Source organism: Arachis hypogaea, chromosome 18 (assembly GCF_003086295.3).
Source record: "Arachis hypogaea cultivar Tifrunner chromosome 18, arahy.Tifrunner.gnm2.J5K5, whole genome shotgun sequence".
Lineage (NCBI taxonomy): Eukaryota > Viridiplantae > Streptophyta > Magnoliopsida > Fabales > Fabaceae > Arachis > Arachis hypogaea.
In genome coordinates this window covers 50,709,281-50,731,429 of record NC_092053.1, presented here as the reverse complement: position 1 = coordinate 50,731,429, position 22,149 = coordinate 50,709,281, and positions in this window count along the sequence as shown.

The following is a 22,149-nucleotide window of genomic DNA, read 5'->3' as shown; positions in this document are numbered from 1 at the left end:
TTAGTAAAGGTTAACTAAGTGGAATTAAGATTCAACTTTCATTGTTATTGATAAGGATAACTAAGTCTAGACTTCCAATTTCTCATACCTTGCCAAAAGTTTATTTTACAGTTATTTATTTATTTTTAATTGCCATTTAAATTATTTGTCATATTCGTTCCTCATTCTTGAAACCCCAGATCTACAATCTCCATAACCAATAATAAGAACATACTTCCCTGCAGTTCCTTGAGAAGACGACCCGAGGTTTGAATACTTTGGTTAACAATTTATTTAGGGGTTTGTTACTTGTGACAACCAAAAAATTTGCACGAAGGGATTTTTGTTGGTTTAGAAACTATATCTACAACGCAACTGTTTCATTAAAATTCTTTACTGGCAAAAATTCCGACGTCAAGTGCCATCATTCAGAATAACTTGGCAAGGAAGATGCCGGATCCAGGGAGCTTTCAAATTCCATGCACCATTGGGAGCACAACCTTTGAGAAAGCGTTATGTGATCTGGGAGTAAGCATCAATTTAATGCCCTTGTCTGTGATGAAGAAGCTGCAAATCCAAGAGGCACAACCCACAAGGATAGCATTACAAATGGCAGACAAATCTATAAAGCCTGCATACGAATTAGTGGAGAATATCTTGGTCAAAGTGGGTAAGTTCTTCCTCCCAGCAGATTTTGTGATTCTTGACACAGGGGAGGATGAGAATGCCTCTATAATTCTAGGAAGACCATTCCTAGCCACTGGAAGAGCTCTAATTGATGTGGAAGAAGGTGAATTAGTGCTTTGAGTGCATAATGAGCAACTGGTCTTTTATGTCTTCAAAGATATACATTCAGCAGGTGAAGAAGAGAGGTGCATGCAGACTGAGCTTATTGATCCAAACCGTCAAGAACCCCCTGATGATACACAACAAAAATTGTAGCTCAAACCTCCTTTGGTGACAAACAATAAAATTCCTCCTGACATCAAACCTAAGTTTGGTGTCGGGAATGCATCATCCACCAAGGCGGAGGTTCCCAAAAAGAAGAAAGTACCCAGGGGATGGAGAAACAAAAAGATTCCCACTGAAGACTTCTCCCCAGGAATGAAGGCGGTGTTGACTAGCAATCCAGTGTTCACTTATACAGTAAATAAAATCCTCTCTCTAGAGCATATTGAACTACTTTGTGAGGACACAGGGAGAAGATTCACAGTGAGGGGAGAAGAGCTAAGCCCCTATGATCCTCCTCCTTAGAGGAGCTGACCGTCAAGCTAATGACGTTACAGAAGCGCTTGTCGGGAGGCAACCCAATATTTCGTATCCTTAGTTATTTTTTTCGTAGTGTTGATTATATTATTTGTTTAATTTTTACCGAGTTTTTATTGTTTTCCTTTGTTTTACTTGTGTTTTGATCATGCATAATTTTTACAACAGGAACTGGACACTTAAAAAAAATTTTAGAACCGTCCTCATAACCCCCCTCCCTTATATATATATATATAAACAACAATACAAAAAAATTTAATTTTTATCTTTTTTGTCCTTTTAATGTCCCTCTCTGTTTTCAGTTCTTCTTTTCTTGAGGACAAGCAAACTTTTAAGTTTGGTATTGTCACTTCGCTTTTGGCTTTTCTGTTTATTTTAATAGCACCAAAGGGAGGCGAACCATCTCCACAGAGGAGCACAGCCAGAAGAATGGGATGGCCACTAGGATAACTGAGGTGGTTAAGTTCCTTTTATTCTATATTTTCTCCCATTCTTATTATGATTAGGTTCCTGTTTTCTATTTAATTTATTTTGCTATTGCATGATCAGTTATTATTTCAATCCCTAGGTTCTAGTTTAATTTACCGTTTATTTTTTTATTTGGTTGAAAAAGAGTGTATCATGTATTGCTCACTGAGCTTGAAATCAAAAGGAAAAACAAAGAAAAATAGAAAGTGATGTGATGCATGAAAACATTGAGTTTATATTAAAGAATAGTCTTATTTACTTAAATGTGGTGGTATTATTTGTGATTCTGAATGTATGACATGAACAGTGCATATTTGACTTTGAATCAAAGGATGTTGATGTATGTGGAACAGAAATCTAGAGAATTATTATGACTTCTCTGAAATAAACAAAAAAATTTAATCTTTGAAGCAAAAGAGACAGCAAAATAAGCATAAAAGCAAGGTCCAAGGCTCTGAGCATCAATGACTAGGGAGTCTGAAATAATCAAAAGCTCAAAGAGTTATTTTCCTAGTTATATGCTTGTGGTATTCTTGTTTCAAGTAACCTTTGAGACAGAATATTTAGAGTCGTGACCAAATGCATTCAGCAGAGTATGCCAAAGGCTTTGAGAACCACTGTCTGGGAGTAACTGAAAGAAAAATCAGAATTTAGAAAGAGTTCCCCAGTCAAGTGCTTGTGGTGTTTCTGTGTCAAGTAAAGCTTGAGACAAAACATTTAAAGTCACAGCTAGGCTTAAGGTGCAAAGCACCAAAGAATAGAGAATTAAAGTAAATTTTGCTGTGTTCAAGGATTAAATTGGAGTATAAAGATTAGAGAATTCATAATATGATCCGGATTCTAATTCCGAATGATACTGACATCCCTCTGATTCAAAGGAGAGTGAGATGCCAAAACTGTTTAGAGTTACAATGAATAAATTTTAAGAATATACTTGAACATGACTATACTTGAACATGACTAAACTCTCACTTCTCATGCAAATTCACATCTTAATCTTGCACTTATTTTGGTTGCTTGAGGACAAGCAACAATTCAAGTTTGGTGTTGTTATGCGTGAGCATCTTATCTATCTTTTCCTTGTGAATTTTCACTTGAATTGCTAAGTTTAATCAAAATTTAAATATCTTTTAGCCACTATGGATCCTACTTTAAGTTGTGCACAATTCTATTTATTTCAGGTAGCATTCGGAGGGATTTGATGGAGTTTTGTAGTAGAAAAGGAAGAAAGCGAATGATGCTGTCAATCCTGACCTCCTTGCACTCAAACGAGAATAACTTGAGCTACAGAGGTTTAATTGACGTGATTCTAGTGGCATTGGAAAGCTAACTTTCAGAGATTTCCAACGATATATAATAGTGCACATTTTGTCTCCAGAAACCTCTGCATCTTCCATGTTGAACTTGGTTCTTGTCATGTTCAGCGTGGATTTGAGAACTCCCAGGGAAGCACACGTTGCCTTCTCCACGCTGAACTTGGAAAAAGCCAAGTTCAGCATGGATTCAAAGGAACATGCTAAAGACGCCACTGCCTCCTCCACGATGAACTTGGAAATTTCCAAGTTCAGTGTGGATCCTAATAATACCAGTGGTCCCCAATCTTCTTCCAAAGGCTGCACGCATAGTTTAATTAATTTTAATTAAATTTGTATTTTATTTTAAAATAGAAAAAGATATTATTTAGTTTTAGAAAATAGATTTTTAAATTAATTAGGATTAGATATAAAAGGGAAAAGAAACTTCTCTTCTCTAACCTCATTCCACATTATTCACAATTTACAATTTAAGAGAATCCTAATTTCCACTCTGAACCATGAGCAATTAAACCTCCACTGTTAAGGTTAGGATCTTTGTCTATTGTATGGATTGATTCTATTATTTTTCTATTTTAATTCATGTATTGATTCATATAATTCAAGAATTATTTTCATTCTTCATTTTGTGAAATTGGGTGGAACGGAAGTATGACCCTCTTTCTAATTGAGTTCTTGCATAACTTGGAAAAGCTCTTTACTTGAACAACAGCTTGAAAACATATTCTCCTAAATTTCAAATTATCTGGATTTAATGGGATACGTGACATATAATCCTCTTATATTTGGGTAATTAGGATTTCTGTGGCATATAACTAGAATTGAACTTCACCCTCTAATTGGAATTAATTGACCAAGGAATTGGCAGTTGATGAGAGTTAGAGGAGACTAAAAATGTCTGAGGAATTAGGGTTTAGTCACATATAGTTTGCCATGAATTAAATCTTGCATGATTAAAATAGTTAGTAAGAAAAGTCAATCAGGAAAATAGATAACTCTAAAGCCTTAATTATTTCTCCATATATTATTCACTACTTGTTTACTGCTTGCTTTTCTGATACTCTGAATTTACTTATTAATTCAATTGAACTCTCAACACTCTTTTCTATTTGTCTAACTAAGCCAATCACTCAATCATTGTTGCTTAGTCCATCAATCCTCGTGGGATTGACCCTCACTCATCTGAGGTATTACTTGGTACGACCCGGTGCACTTGCCGGTTAGTTTGTTGTTATAAATTCCGCACCATTAACCCCAATGCCACATCCTCTCCATAGACCTTCTCCCTCTCGCCGCCATCCTGTTCTAAAAACTGCCACCAACAATGCTGTCCACCACTAACATTCTTCTATCAGTCTCTGTGTTTGCATTCTCTGGTAAATAAATTTATATTTTTGTTTTTGTGAAATTTAAGATTAATTTAGGTTTTAGTTGATAATTAGTATTAAGATTTAGTAAGAAATATGATGACTTGCATCATCTACCCTTTTCTCTTATCTAAAAAGGACCATAAAAGGGCATAATCTCATTAAATCATTGCAATTCATGAACTAATTGATGAATATTATGGTACATTGCTTTGAAATGGGTTTGTGTTGAATTTCAGGTGAAAAGATCAACAAAAAGAGAAGAAAACAACAAAATAAAGCTGGGCGTGTGAAACTGGCGTGCCACTTGGAACAAACGCCATGAAAGTATGTGGGCGTGACACACCAGCTGTATTTTCCAGAAAGGGGTTCTCAAAGCTTTAACATGGGCATGGCACGCCAAGAGCCAGGCGTGGCACGCCAGTTACTTTTTCTAGAGAGCAAAGTTGAAAGCCACATATGGGGCATGGCACGCCAGGATGGGCGTGGCATGCCAACTCCATTAAACACTATGGAGCGTGCCACTTAAGCTTGTGGGCGTGGCACGCCAGAAGAGGAAAAGCATGGGCGTGCCACTTGGTGTCGAAGGCGTGGCACGCCAACTCTACTCCAATACTTGGGCGTGCCACTTGAGGACCTAGGTGTGCCACGCCAAGCTTGAAGGGACACACCAATATGGGCGTGCCACTTGAACATCAAGGTATGACACACTAGTACAACTCTCCAGAGGAGAAGGTAGAGGGCCAAACACATGGGCGTGCCACTTGATGTTGAAGGCGTGGCACGCCAACTACCATTTCTCACTTGGGCGTGCCACTTGAGTCTCAGGCGTGGCATGCCAAGGCTCAACCTCTCATTAGACATGCCACTTGGTGTCGAAGGCATGGTACGCCAAGTACCATTTCTCACTTGGGCATGCCACTTGAATCTCAGGCGTGGCACACCAGCATCATCAATCAACAAGAAGAAGACTTGGGCATGCCACTTGAGCTTCAAGGCGTGGCACGGCAAGACTAGGAGGCCATGGGCGTGTCACTGGAGTTCTGGGCGTGGCACGCCAACAAAGGAACCAAGCACATACAAGGGGTGTGGCACGCCAGACCCTGGGCGTGCCACGCTAGTTCAACTATCCAGAGAAGGAACCAAGCACACATAATGGGCGTGGCACGCTAGACCCTGGGTGTGCCACGCTAGTTCAACTTTCCAGAGAGGAGAAGAAGAAGAAAAAGGCCTGTGCGTGACACATGGTGTCGAAGGCATGGCTGATGAGGGAAAAAACGATTCCACACAAACTCACCGGCAAGTGTACCGGGTCGCATCAAGTAGTAATAACTCATAAGAGTGAGGTCGATCCCACAGGGATTGATGGATTGAGCAATTTTAGTTAGGTGATGAATTTAGTTAAGCGAATATTTGATGATTTGAGTGATTTTGATTAACAGAATCTAAATTGCAAGGAAATAAAAGGTTCAGAATGAAAATTTGTTAAATCTTAAAGTGAAGAAGAATTAAATTGCAGAAACTTAAAGAGCAAGAAAGTAAAAGAGCTGAAACTTAAATTGCAAAAAAAGTAAATAACTGAAACTTAAAGTGCAAGAAATGTAAATTGCTGAATCTAAATTGCAAAAAAACATAAATTGTAGTAAGAGTAAAGGGTTTTGGGTACTGGGATTCAGAATTTAACTAGAAAATGTAAAATCAAATCAGAGAACTATGAGATGAAGAGAATTGCAGAAGAACTAAAACAGAAATGAAAGTTTGCAGAAGAAATAAACAGCAAGAAAACATAGCTCAATTATAAAATTTTAAAAAAGAAATTGAAGATCGAAGAAGAGCAATGAGATCAGAAAGTAGATCTAGATCTCAATTACTCCCTTGACCAAACAGAAAAGGAATTGCAGAAGAAATGAAAATGAAAACAACCAAGGAAATTCAGATCCAACTTTCAATTTATAGAACTATCAAAAGCAAAGTAGAAGATGATTCTCAGATGAAGGATTTCAATGGAATTCTTCAATCTGAATTCAAAAACCCAAAAAAAATAGAAAAATAGAAGTTGCAGAAGAAAAGAACAAACAGAAAGCAAACTAGATCTAATCCCAATCCCCAAATTCACGATGAAAACTAAAGTGAAAAACTAAAAATGAGCTAGAGGTCCTTTTTAAATCAAACTTAATGCTATTTATACACTTTCTATTTTCAATCTTCAAAACTTGAAGTGGGCCTTTTGATTTGTGAAGAAATAGATCCAAGATGTCAATTGATTGAAATTGGGTTGGAGGCATGCTCCAGTGGAGCGCTCCGTTGGGTTGGTGAACTTGGCATTCACTTGCCTTATGTACCTTGTCACGTGTGCTCAGTAATGCCCCTAGCGTTCATTATTTGAACGTCATGTTCCAAATGTGAACGTTGCTCCTTGTGCTTCCTTGGCTCGTTGGTGGCTCTCTCTCTTCGAAAACGTTCACTCTAGTGAACGTCACATTCATTTTTCCAAACGCTGCTTGCTTGGTGCGTGCCTTTCCTCTTCGAGCAACATAAAGTTCACAAAAGTGAACGTGGCGTTCAAACTTTTGAACGCTGCTCCTTGGCATGCGCCTTGGTGCGCGAGTTCCCTTCATGGGTGCTCTCCTTTGATGAGTGCTCCATTTACAATTTTGAGAGCTACCTAGTGCGTGCTTCCTTTCCCTTGGCTTGGCCAGCGTTGCCTTAGTGAACTTCACGTTCACTTCCTTGAATTTTCATGCGCCAACGTTAGCCTCCAAGTTAGGGGTCTAACGTTGGCGCAAACGTTGGATGGCCAGGGAGGAATTCATGTGCCAACGTTAGCCTCCAAGTTAGGGGGCTAACGTTGGCGCAAACGTTGGATGGCCACGGAGGAATTCATGTGCCAACGTTAGCCTCCAAGTTAGGGGTCTAACTTTGAGGCTAACTTTTCACCCAAAAGATTTTGCTTCCTGGTTCAACTTATTCCATTGTCCTCTCTTTACTCCTAGCCATTCCTTCTTGCTTCACCCTTTCTCCAAGCCTTCTTCACCTATCATTAATCAACCAAACACATCAAAGCTATGCTCAAAATCATGAGATATTCATTCTCTCATAATATGTGACAATTTTAGCATAAAACCTCATGAAATAGCATGAATTCATACATGGTTGATTAAATCAAAGGAAGCATGAGAATCTACCCACTTGGCTTGCTTATGGCTAAAGAAAGTGCATAAAACCTATTGAAAACAAAGGAAAAAGGCATAGAAAAACATGACATGATGACATGTCATCACAACACCAAACTTAAACCTTGCTTGTCCCCAAGCAAGAAAAGAATCATGCAATAAAGATTGACAATCCAAGGTAAGAAGAATATCAACTCAATGTTCATGGTAAGCTAGTTTTCTAAGCATGCTACAATCACAAAAGAAATGTAAATGATTGATGCTTCCATCTAGCTCAATTTATGAAATCTTTCTTTTATATTTCTTCCTTGAAACAAGCTTTTGATTTTTTTTATTTAGCTTCTCCTTTTGGGTGCTTTGCCCCATGAGTTGATAACAAAGCTACGACTTCTAAATGCTTTGTTTTCAAGTATTACCACTTGATACATAAGCACCACAAGCATTTGATTAGAGGACTTCATTAAGCTCATTTTTCTTTTCTTTTCTTAACTCTCTAATCATTGATGCTCAGAGCCTTGAGCTTTGAGGGAGTGCTTTTGCACTTTGAGCCTAGCCTTGACTTCTAAGTGTTTTGTTTTCAAGCATTTGGCTTGATACATAAACACCACAAGCACTTAACAAATAAATTGCCATTGGTACTCAGAGCCTTCAGCTTTCTCATTCTTTCCCTTTTTCTTTTCTTGCTTTATTTTGCATTTGCTTTCAAGGTTTTCATGCTTTTAAAAGATTTCACAAAACGTGCTAGATGAAAACTTCAATTAAATAAAATCTAATGCAATTAAGCAACAATCAAACATACTAGCTTCCCAATACTTTTATGCACATGCTAAAATCTTCTTTAATGCCTTGTTTGTTTATGATCATGATACTTTGTTGCTTTTGAATTCACAAAACTCAAGTTGGTAATCATAATGACATAGCACCATGTTGCAATTTAGAAATCAAACTATGCCTTTTCATACACACATGCATACAGAGAAGGTACAGACAATCATGCAGTTTATAGTGCTTGAAACAAATGAGAGGAAAAGGAACTTTACAACCTTGTAGTTCATCTTCTCTATTGTTGTCATTTTCCTCCCATTCTCTTCCTTCCCATACCAAACTCAGAATGCTCGTTCATCCTCAAGAAACTATTAGAACCGTGGCTATGGGGCTAAGATGGATCATGAATGTCTTACACAAGGAATGTTAGTAGTACATGTGTTTCAAGCAAGAAAAATTAAAGATAATAATCAAGGCACAAGAGACAGAGACATTGTGATTGCATACTTAAGAAGGTGAGCATAATACTTTGCATAGAAGATAAGTGGCACACCAAACTTAGTGTGACACTTTCACTTGGAATTAATGCAAGTATCTTGTAAGAATTGGAACTAAATTTTGTTGCATAGCAACACCAAACTTAGAATGCAACCATATGTCAATTTATTTGAACTAAAACTAAACAAAAGAAACTGTTATATGTTAAATACAATCACCAAATGAAGAGTCTGTTATGAATAAGGATGTCTTGGTGATGTATTAACAAAAACAGTTAATGAAGGAAAGCATTAAAAACAAGTAAATAAATGAAACAAAGAGAAAACAAAAATTATCCAACTAAGAAGAAAAATAACACTGTAAAAGGCAATATGATTATACAGACAAGAGATGTTGCTGGATTGATTTGCATAGAAAAATAGGTGGCACACCAAACTTAGAATCTTGGTGTGTCACTTTCATGTAAAATTGATGCAATCATCCATGAAGATGGAAAACAGTTTGTTGCAGGGCAACACCAAACTTATAATGTGATCATATGCCAATTTATTGAAATTTAAACAAAGCAAGGAGAAGATATGTACCTACTGTCTACCTGTTCTTTACTTTCTTCCTCTTCTTCCAATTTGTTAAGAGAAATGACTTCAAAGAAGGAGAAGTTTCAGCTACTGTCCCTTGCCTTGGCTTTTCCTCAGCAAGCTTCCTTTTGCAAATGGCTTGATTGATCTTGCTTACTGGATTAGGGACAGGATTGGTGCTTTTGTTAGTTGCCTTCACTTCTTTGAATCCAAGTCTTGGTTGCTGTGTGATTATTGGAGTTTTGCATTCATCCAGAGTTTTTTGTATTTGTGGTTCTATGAACTCCTCCTTTATGTACTTCTCTGCCTCACTTGAGTTTGGAATGACTTCTTCACTTTCTTGTTCCTCCACTTCCTCTTTTACACCCAACATTTGTTTTAATAGCTCTATCATGGGGGAGGTTTGTGAAAGTTGTGAGTCTTCATGTTCTCTTGTCATCTCAAGTGTAGTTTCAGGTTCAACCACCTCATTCTTCATTGAAAGTTCACTTGATGCAGTGGCCTCCTTATCTTGCTCTTCCACTTTATCCTTCACATCCATCAATTGGTCTTCATTTTCCTTGCTTAGTAGTTCTAAGCGTTTATCTGTGTCCTCCAATTGCTTATCTGTCTCTTGAGAAAGGATTTCTAGTTCCCTCCGGGATTGTTGATATTCCTCCGCCATTCTGTTGAACCTAGACTCAAATTCTGAAAACCATGAGTGGTTCATGGAAGTTTGTATGGGTGGTGAGTTTTGAAAGGGGCTTTCGGTTGAAGTATGGTCAAGTGATGATATCTCTGGATGAATATCATATGGAGCACTAGAATTCCCTTCCCAGCCACTATTAGAATCATGACTTGCATTATTTTGTGGTGGAGAGAAATATCCCATATGATTTTCTTTCTCATCTTGTGGTTCTGAAGCATAGCTCCATGAATTGGAGTGCCCAGAATTTGAGGTTTCTTGGTGATATCCCCAGCCATCATTAGAGATTGGTGATGGTGGGTGATATCCCATAGAATTTGTTTGATCATAAGATGAGTTGAACTCCATTTGAGTTTTGTAAAACACACAACCAAGGAAAATTGAAATTACTCATATCAGAGATGAGAATTTCTTAGTGAGGCAAAAACTCAAACACCTTGGTTTCACTTTGAAACAGAAAACAAAAATAAAGAAAATGCTTGATCTAGACTTCTCACCCACATAATCATTGTTGATCTAATCAATCCCCGGCAACGGCGCCAAAAACTTGATGAGTATTTTGGTGAAAAATAATTTTCTCCCAAAACACACAAATCTAACCGGCAAGTGCACCGGGTCGCATCAAGTAATAATAACTCACGGGAGTGAGGTCGATCCCACAGGGATTGATGGGTCAAGCAATTTTAGTGGGTGATTAGTTTAGTCAAGCTAACATTGAGTGATTTGAGTGACCATTGAAGCCAACAGAATGTAAATGACAAGGAAAATTAAAGTGCAGAAAGTAAATTGCATTGAAACTTAAAGAGCAAGAAATGTAAATTGCATGAAAGTAAAGGGAATTGGGTGCAGGGAAATTAAATGAAAGCAGTAAATCAAAGCTTTGAACAATTGCAAGAGAAATTAAAGAAAAGTAAATTGCAGAAGCCAAGAGAAGGTGAAGTAGTAAACAGGAATGGAAATTCAATTGTGCAGAGAAAGTAAACAAGAAAATTTTCAAGGTGAGATTGAAACAGAATTTCTTCAATTCTCAACCTAAGATTCAAAACGAAATTGAAAACTAAGAGAGAGCTCTCAAATCTTAATGCTCCCTCGTGGAGCCAGCCTCCTCACAAATATGAAAATGATGCCTTATATAGGCTTTACAAAATGGAAATGAAAATGAAATTAAAAACAAATTACAATTAAATGAAATTCCTATTTTATCTATTTCTTGTGCCTTTGAGTGATGATCATTTGGGCCCTTGCTCTTGATGGAATTGGGTTGATAAAGGCCTTGGTTGATTGCTCTTGGAGTTTGAAGAGGAACCAAATTGAACCGGGTTGAGTTTGCAAAAGTTGGACCAAAAGTTGGAGCTAAAGTTAGGGGTCTAACTTTGGCTCCAACTTTTCATAGCAGCCCACAAAACTTGCTGGTATGAACGTTGGTGCCAACGTTAGGGGTCTAACTTTGACCCTAACGTTGGCCTCCCTTATGCACATTTATGGCGCCAACTTTGTCCTCTTGTCATGTTGCCAATTTTATGCCCAATATAGACTATCATATATGGTTGGAAAGCTCTGAATGTCAGCTTTCTAACCCACTTGGAATCACTTCAATTGGACAACTCTTCATAACTTGAGTTGTAGATGTCCAATTGAAGTGATTCTAAGTGGGTTAGAAAGCTGACATTCAGAGCTTTCCAACCATATATGATAGTCTATATTGGGCATAAAATTGGCAACATGACAAGAGGACAAAGTTGGCGCCATAAATGTGCATAAGGGAGGCCAACGTTAGGGTCAAAGTTAGACCCCTAACGTTGGCACCAACGTTCATACCAGCAAGTTTTGTGGGCTGCTATGAAAAGTTGGAGCCAAAGTTAGACCCCTAACTTTAGCTCCAACTTTTGGTCCAACTTTTGCAAACTCAACCCGGTTCAATTCGGTTCCTCTTCAAACTCCAAGAGCAATCAACCAAGGCCTTTATCAACCCAATTCCATCAAGAGCAAGGGCCCAAATGATCATCACTCAAACGCACAAGAAATAGATAAAATAGGAATTTCATTTAATTGTAATTTGTTTTTAATTTCATTTTCATTTCCATTTTGTAAAGCCTATATAAGGCATCATTTTCATATTTGTGAGGAGGCTGGCTCCACGAGGGAGCATTAGGATTTGAGAGCTCTCTCTTAGTTTTCAATTTCGTTTTGAATCTTAGGTTGAGAATTGAAGAAATTCTGTTTCAATCTCACCTTGAAAATTTTCTTGTTTACTTTCTCTGCACAATTGAATTTCCATTCCTGTTTACTACTTCACCTTCTCTTGGCTTCTGCAATTTACTTTTCTTTAATTTCTCTTGCAATTGTTCAAAGCTTTGATTTACTGCTTTCATTTAATTTCCCTGCACCCAATTCCCTTTACTTTCATGCAATTTACATTTCTTGCTCTTTAAGTTTCAATGCAATTTACTTTCTGCACTTTAATTTTCCTTGTCATTTACATTCTGTTGGCTTCAATGGTCACTCAAATCACTCAATGTTAGCTTGACTAAACTAATCACCCACTAAAATTGCTTGACCCATCAATCCCTGTGGGATCGACCTCACTCCCGTGAGTTATTATTACTTGATGCGACCCGGTGTACTTGCCGGTTAGATTTGTGTGTTTTGGGAGAAAATTATTTTTCCTCCAAAATACTCATCAAGTTTTTGGTGCCGTTGCCGGGGATTGATTAGATCAACAATGATTATGTGGGTGAGAAGTCTAGATCAAGCATTTTCTTTATTTTTGTTTTCTGTTTCAAAGTGAAACCAAGGTGTTTGAGTTTTTGCCTCACTAAGAAATTCTCATCTCTGATATGAGTAATTTCAATTTTCCTTGGTTGTGTGTTTTACAAAAATCAAATGGAGTTCAACTCATCTTATGATCAAACAAATTCTATGGGATATCAACCACCATCACCAATCTCTGATGATGGCTGGGGATATCACCAAGAAACTTCAAATTCTGGGCACTCCAATTCATGGAGCTATGCTTCAGAACCACAAGATGAGAAAGAAAATCATATGGGATATTTCTCTCCACCACAAAATAATGCAAGTCATGATTCTAATGGTGGCTGGGAAGGGAATTCTAGTGCTCCATATGATATTCATCCAGAGATATCATCACTTGACCATACTTCAACCGAAAGCCCCTTTCAAAACTCACCACCCACACAAACTTCCATGAACCACTCATGGTTTTCAGAATTTGAGTCTAGGTTCAACAGAATGGCGGAGGAATATCAACAATCCCGGAGGGAACTAGAAATCCTTTCTCAGGAGACAGATAAGCAATTGGAGGACACAGATAAACGCTTAGAACTACTAAGCAAGGAAAATGAAGACCAATTGATGGATGTGAAGGATAAAGTGGAAGAGCAAGATAAGGAGGCCACTGCATCAAGTGAACTTTCAATGAAGAATGAGGTGGTTGAACCTGAAACTACACTTGAGATGACAAGAGAACATGAAGACTCACAACTTTCACAAACCCCCCTGGACCAAAACGCCTCAACACTTGAATCCATGATTGAAAGGTATGACGAAGAGATGAAGAAATGTTGGGAAGATAAACAAACCTCCCCCATGATAGAGCTATTAAAACAAATGTTGGGTGTAAAAGAGGAAGTGGAGGAGCAAGAAAGTGAAGAAGTCATTCCAAACTCAAGTGAGGCAGAGAAGTACATAAAGGAAGAGTTCATGGAATCACCAATACAAAAGGCTCTGGATGAATACAAAACTCCAACAATCACACAACCACCAAGACTTGGATTCAAAGAAGTGAAGGCAATTGACAAAAGCACCAAGAAGAGGATTGTGACCAAACTACCAAGGACAACATTCAAGAGGAGGTCAACCACAAGCAATCCAACCCCTGGACCAATTGCAAGCAAGCTCAATCAAATTGGAAGAAGAGGAAGAAAGTAAAGAACAGGTAGACAGTATGTATATTTCTTCTCCTTGCTTTGTTAAATTTCAATAAAATGGCATATGATCACATTCTAAGTTTGGTGTTGCCTTGCAACAAATTGTTTTCAATCCCGTTTGGATGATTGCATCAATTCTACATGAAGTGTCATGCTAAGATTCTAAGTTTGGTGTGACACTTAATTTGCTATGCAATGAATCCAGCAACATCACTTGTCTGCATAATCATATTGCCTTTTACAGTGTTATTTTTTCTTTTTAGTTGGATAATTTTTGTTTTCTCTTTGTTTCATTTATTTACTTGTTTTTAATGCTTTCCTTCAGTAACTGTTTTTGTTAATACATCACCAAGACATCCTTATTCATAACAGACTCATCATTTGGTGATTATATTTAACAAATAACAGTTTCACTTACTTAGTTTTAATTCAAATAAATTGACATACGATTACATTCTAAGTTTGGTGTTGCTATGCAACAAAATTTGGTTCCAATTCTTACAAGATACTTGCATTCATTCCAAATGAAAGTGTCACACTAAGTTTGGTGTGCCACTTATATCTTTATGCAATGTATCATGCACACCTTCTTATCTATGCAATCATAATGTCTCTGTCTCTTATGCCTTGATTACTATCTTTAGTTTTGCTTGTTTGAAACACATGTACTACTAACATTTCATTGTGTGAGACATTCATGATCCATCTTAGCCCCATAGCCATTGTTCTAATTGTTGCTTGAGGATGAGCAAGCATTCTGAGTTTGGCAAGGGAAAGAGGAAGAATAGAGGAAAAAGGACAACAATAATGACGAAAGATTAACTACAAGGTTGTAGAGTTCTTTCTCCTCTCATTTATTTCCAACACTTAAATTGCATGATTGTCTTTATCCTTTCTGTTTACATGTGTGTATGAATAAAGCATAGCTTGAATCTCTAATTTGCAACATGGTGCTGTGTCATTATGATTACCAACTTGAGTTTTGTGAATTCAAAAGAAACAAAGTATCATGATCATAAACAAACAAGGCATTAAAGAAGATTTTAGCATGTGCATAAAAGTATTGGGAAGCTAGTATGTTTGATTGTTGCTTAATTGCATTAGATTTTATTTAATTGAAGTTTTCATCTAGCACGTTTTGTGAAATCTTTTAAAATCATGAAAACCTTGAGAGCAAATGCAAAATAAAGCAAGAAAAGAAAAAGGGAAAAAAATGAGAAAGCTGAAGGCTCTGAGTACCAATGGCAATCTATTTGCTAAGTACTTGTGGTGTTTATGTATCAAGCCAAATGCTTGAAAACAAAACACTTAGAAGTCAAGGTTAGGCTCAAAGTGCAAAAGCACTCCCTCAAAGTTCAAGGCTCTGAGCATCAATGATTAGAGAGTCAAGAAAAGAAAAGAAAAATGAGCTTAATGAAGTTCTCTAATCAAATGCTTGTGGTGCTTATGTATCAAGTGGTAATACTTGAAAACAAAGCATTTAGAAGTCGTAGCTTTGTTATCAACCCATGGGGCAAAGCACCCAAAAGGAGAAGCTAAATAAGAAAATCAAAAGTTTGTTTCAAGGAAGAAATATAAAAGAAAGATTTCATAAATTGAGCTAGATGGAAGCATCAATCATTTACATTTCTATTGTGATTATAGCATGCTTAGAAAACTAGCTTACGATGAACATTGAGTTGCTATCCTTCTTGCCTTGGATTGTCAATCTTTATTGCATGATTCTTTTCTTGCTTGGGGACAAGCAAGGTTTAAGTTTGGTGTTGTGATGACATGTCACCATGTCATGTTTTTCTATGCTTTTTCATTTGTTTTCAATAGGTTTTATGCACTTTCTTGAGCCATAAGCAAGCCAATTGGGTAGATTTTCATGTTTCCTTTGATTTAATCAACCATGTGTGAATTCATGCTATTTCATGAGGTTTTATGCTATAATTATCACATATTATGAAAGAATGAATATCTCATGATTTTGAGCATAGCTTTGATGTGTTTGGTTGATTAATGATAGGTGAAGAAAGCTTGGAGAAAGGTTGAAGCAAGAAGGAATAGCTAGGAGTAAAGAGAGGACAATGGAATAAGTGAAATTGAACCAGGAAGCAAAAAGCTAGACCTAAAGTTAGCATCAAACTTTTGCACAAACTTTTGGTTGAAAAGTTAGCCCCAACGTTAGACCCCTAACTTGGAGGCTAACGTTGGCACATGAAATTCACCCCTGGGCACCAAAAGTTTGCGCCAACGTTAGCCCCCTAACTTTGAGGCTAACGTTGGCATGAAGAGAACCTCCCTGGGCACCAAAAGTTTGCGCCAACGTTAGCCCCCTAACTTGGTGGCTAACGTTGGCACATGAAATTCACAAGGGGAGGAGCAAAAGTTTGCGCCAACGTTAGCCCCCTAACTTTGAGGCTAACATTGGCGCCACACACCACAACAGCTTGAAGGGGGTATACTTCCAACAAGAATAACTTGAGCTACAGAGCTCCAAATGAGGTGATTCAAGAAGCATTGGAAAGTAGGAATCAAGAGCTTTCCAAGCATATATGGCACTGCATGGTGGATACTAAAATTGAGGGAGAAAACTGCCCCGCAATGTGCATAAACGAACATGGTGGCAACCTGCAGTGAGGCCAACTGACCTCTGCACCTTCAACGGAGTATAACTCGAGCTGTAGAGCTCCATATAATGTGCTCTCAACGGCATTGGAAAGTAGACATCCAGGGCTTTCCAACAATGTACAATAGTATGGGGTGGACAACACGTTTGAGCCTCCAGAACTGGCGTTTTCGCCAACATTTGAGGCAAACGTTACCTCAAACGCTGCACACCAAAGCCAGCGACTATGCCCTCTTCAAATGATCATAACTTGAGTTGTAGATGTCCAATTGAAGTGATTCCAAGTGGGTTAGAAAGCTGACATTCAGAGCTTTCCAACCATATATGATAGTATATATTGGGCATAAAATTGGCAACATGACAAGAGGATAAAGTTGGCACCATAAATGTGCATAAGGGAGGCCAACGTTAGGGTCAAAGTTAGACCCCTAACGTTGGCACCAACGTTCATACCAGCAAGTTTTGTGGGCTGCTATGAAAAGTTGGAGCCAAAGTTAGACCCCTAACTTTAGCTCCAACTTTTGGTCCAACTTTTGCAAACTCAACCCGGTTCAATTCGGTTCCTCTTCAAACTCCAAGAGCAATCAACCAAGGCCTTTATCAACCCAATTCCATCAAGAGCAAGGGCCCAAATGATCATCACTCAAACGCACAAGAAATAGATAAAATAGGAATTTCATTTAATTGTAATTTGTTTTTAATTTCATTTTCATTTCCATTTTGTAAAGCCTATATAAGGCATCATTTTCATATTTGTGAGGAGGCTGGCTCCACGAGGGAGCATTAGGATTTGAGAGCTCTCTCTTAGTTTTCAATTTCGTTTTGAATCTTAGGTTGAGAATTGAAGAAATTCTGTTTCAATCTCACCTTGAAAATTTTCTTGTTTACTTTCTCTGCACAATTGAATTTCCATTCCTGTTTACTACTTCACCTTCTCTTGGCTTCTGCAATTTACTTTTCTTTAATTTCTCTTGCAATTGTTCAAAGCTTTGATTTACTGCTTTCATTTAATTTCCCTGCACCCAATTCCCTTTACTTTCATGCAATTTACATTTCTTGCTCTTTAAGTTTCAATGCAATTTACTTTCTGCACTTTAATTTTCCTTGTCATTTACATTCTGTTGGCTTCAATGGTCACTCAAATCACTCAATGTTAGCTTGACTAAACTAATCACCCACTAAAATTGCTTGACCCATCAATCCCTGTGGGATCGACCTCACTCCCGTGAGTTATTATTACTTGATGCGACCCGGTGTACTTGCCGGTTAGATTTGTGTGTTTTGGGAGAAAATTATTTTTCCTCCAAAATACTCATCAAGTTTTTGGCGCCGTTGCCGGGGATTGATTAGATCAACAATGATTATGTGGGTGAGAAGTCTAGATCAAGCATTTTCTTTATTTTTGTTTTCTGTTTCAAAGTGAAACCAAGGTGTTTGAGTTTTTGCCTCACTAAGAAATTCTCATCTCTGATATGAGTAATTTCAATTTTCCTTGGTTGTGTGTTTTACAAAAATCAAATGGAGTTCAACTCATCTTATGATCAAACAAATTCTATGGGATATCAACCACCATCACCAATCTCTGATGATGGCTGGGGATATCACCAAGAAACTTCAAATTCTGGGCACTCCAATTCATGGAGCTATGCTTCAGAACCACAAGATGAGAAAGAAAATCATATGGGATATTTCTCTCCACCACAAAATAATGCAAGTCATGATTCTAATGGTGGCTGGGAAGGGAATTCTAGTGCTCCATATGATATTCATCCAGAGATATCATCACTTGACCATACTTCAACCGAAAGCCCCTTTCAAAACTCACCACCCACACAAACTTCCATGAACCACTCATGGTTTTCAGAATTTGAGTCTAGGTTCAACAGAATGGCGGAGGAATATCAACAATCCCGGAGGGAACTAGAAATCCTTTCTCAGGAGACAGATAAGCAATTGGAGGACACAGATAAACGCTTAGAACTACTAAGCAAGGAAAATGAAGACCAATTGATGGATGTGAAGGATAAAGTGGAAGAGCAAGATAAGGAGGCCACTGCATCAAGTGAACTTTCAATGAAGAATGAGGTGGTTGAACCTGAAACTGCACTTGAGATGACAAGAGAACATGAAGACTCACAACTTTCACAAACCCCCCTGGACCAAAACGCCTCAACACTTGAATCCATGATTGAAAGGTATGACGAAGAGATGAAGAAATGTTGGGAAGATAAACAAACCTCCCCCATGATAGAGCTATTAAAACAAATGTTGGGTGTAAAAGAGGAAGTGGAGGAGCAAGAAAGTGAAGAAGTCATTCCAAACTCAAGTGAGGCAGAGAAGTACATAAAGGAAGAGTTCATGGAATCACCAATACAAAAGGCTCTGGATGAATACAAAACTCCAACAATCACACAACCACCAAGACTTGGATTCAAAGAAGTGAAGGCAATTGACAAAAGCACCAAGAAGAGGATTGTGACCAAACTACCAAGGACAACATTCAAGAGGAGGTCAACCACAAGCAATCCAACCCCTGGACCAATTGCAAGCAAGCTCAATCAAATTGGAAGAAGAGGAAGAAAGTAAAGAACAGGTAGACAGTATGTATATTTCTTCTCCTTGCTTTGTTAAATTTCAATAAAATGGCATATGATCACATTCTAAGTTTGGTGTTGCCTTGCAACAAATTGTTTTCAATCCCGTTTGGATGATTGCATCAATTCTACATGAAGTGTCATGCTAAGATTCTAAGTTTGGTGTGACACTTAATTTGCTATGCAATGAATCCAGCAACATCACTTGTCTGCATAATCATATTGCCTTTTACAGTGTTATTTTTTCTTTTTAGTTGGATAATTTTTGTTTTCTCTTTGTTTCATTTATTTACTTGTTTTTAATGCTTTCCTTCAGTAACTGTTTTTGTTAATACATCACCAAGACATCCTTATTCATAACAGACTCATCATTTGGTGATTATATTTAACAAATAACAGTTTCACTTACTTAGTTTTAATTCAAATAAATTGACATACGATTACATTCTAAGTTTGGTGTTGCTATGCAACAAAATTTGGTTCCAATTCTTACAAGATACTTGCATTCATTCCAAATGAAAGTGTCACACTAAGTTTGGTGTGCCACTTATATCTTTATGCAATGTATCATGCACACCTTCTTATCTATGCAATCATAATGTCTCTGTCTCTTATGCCTTGATTACTATCTTTAGTTTTGCTTGTTTGAAACACATGTACTACTAACATTTCATTGTGTGAGACATTCATGATCCATCTTAGCCCCATAGCCATTGTTCTAATTGTTGCTTGAGGATGAGCAAGCATTCTGAGTTTGGCAAGGGAAAGAGGAAGAATAGAGGAAAAAGGACAACAATAATGACGAAAGATTAACTACAAGGTTGTAGAGTTCTTTCTCCTCTCATTTATTTCCAACACTTAAATTGCATGATTGTCTTTATCCTTTCTGTTTACATGTGTGTATGAATAAAGCATAGCTTGAATCTCTAATTTGCAACATGGTGCTGTGTCATTATGATTACCAACTTGAGTTTTGTGAATTCAAAAGAAACAAAGTATCATGATCATAAACAAACAAGGCATTAAAGAAGATTTTAGCATGTGCATAAAAGTATTGGGAAGCTAGTATGTTTGATTGTTGCTTAATTGCATTAGATTTTATTTAATTGAAGTTTTCATCTAGCACGTTTTGTGAAATCTTTTAAAATCATGAAAACCTTGAGAGCAAATGCAAAATAAAGCAAGAAAAGAAAAAGGGAAAAAAATGAGAAAGCTGAAGGCTCTGAGTACCAATGGCAATCTATTTGCTAAGTACTTGTGGTGTTTATGTATCAAGCCAAATGCTTGAAAACAAAACACTTAGAAGTCAAGGTTAGGCTCAAAGTGCAAAAGCACTCCCTCAAAGTTCAAGGCTCTGAGCATCAATGATTAGAGAGTCAAGAAAAGAAAAGAAAAATGAGCTTAATGAAGTTCTCTAATCAAATGCTTGTGGTGCTTATGTATCAAGTGGTAATACTTGAAAACAAAGCATTTAGAAGTCGTAGCTTTGTTATCAACCCATGGGGCAAAGCACCCAAAAGGAGAAGCTAAATAAGAAAATCAAAAGTTTGTTTCAAGGAAGAAATATAAAAGAAAGATTTCATAAATTGAGCTAGATGGAAGCATCAATCATTTACATTTCTATTGTGATTATAGCATGCTTAGAAAACTAGCTTACCATGAACATTGAGTTGCTATCCTTCTTGCCTTGGATTGTCAATCTTTATTGCATGATTCTTTTCTTGCTTGGGGACAAGCAAGGTTTAAGTTTGGTGTTGTGATGACATGTCACCATGTCATGTTTTTCTATGCTTTTTCATTTGTTTTCAATAGGTTTTATGCACTTTCTTGAGCCATAAGCAAGCCAATTGGGTAGATTTTCATGTTTCCTTTGATTTAATCAACCATGTGTGAATTCATGCTATTTCATGAGGTTTTATGCTATAATTATCACATATTATGAAAGAATGAATATCTCATGATTTTGAGCATAGCTTTGATGTGTTTGGTTGATTAATGATAGGTGAAGAAAGCTTGGAGAAAGGTTGAAGCAAGAAGGAATAGCTAGGAGTAAAGAGAGGACAATGGAATAAGTGAAATTGAACCAGGAAGCAAAAAGCTAGACCTAAAGTTAGCATCAAACTTTTGCACAAACTTTTGGTTGAAAAGTTAGCCCCAACGTTAGACCCCTAACTTGGAGGCTAACGTTGGCACATGAAATTCACCCCTGGGCACCAAAAGTTTGCGCCAACGTTAGCCCCCTAACTTTGAGGCTAACGTTGGCATGAAGAGAACCTCCCTGGGCACCAAAAGTTTGCGCCAACGTTAGCCCCCTAACTTGGTGGCTAACGTTGGCACATGAAATTCACAAGGGGAGGAGCAAAAGTTTGCGCCAACGTTAGCCCCCTAACTTTGAGGCTAACATTGGCGCCACACACCACAACAGCTTGAAGGGGGTATACTTCCAACAAGAATAACTTGAGCTACAGAGCTCCAAATGAGGTGATTCAAGAAGCATTGGAAAGTAGGAATCAAGAGCTTTCCAAGCATATATGGCACTGCATGGTGGATACTAAAATTGAGGGAGAAAACTGCCCCGCAATGTGCATAAACGAACATGGTGGCAACCTGCAGTGAGGCCAACTGACCTCTGCACCTTCAACGGAGTATAACTCGAGCTGTAGAGCTCCATATAATGTGCTCTCAACGGCATTGGAAAGTAGACATCCAGGGCTTTCCAACAATGTACAATAGTATGGGGTGGACAACACGTTTGAGCCTCCAGAACTGGCGTTTTCGCCAACATTTGAGGCAAACGTTACCTCAAACGCTGCACACCAAAGCCAGCGACTATGCCCTCTTCAAATGATCATAACTTGAGTTGTAGATGTCCAATTGAAGTGATTCCAAGTGGGTTAGA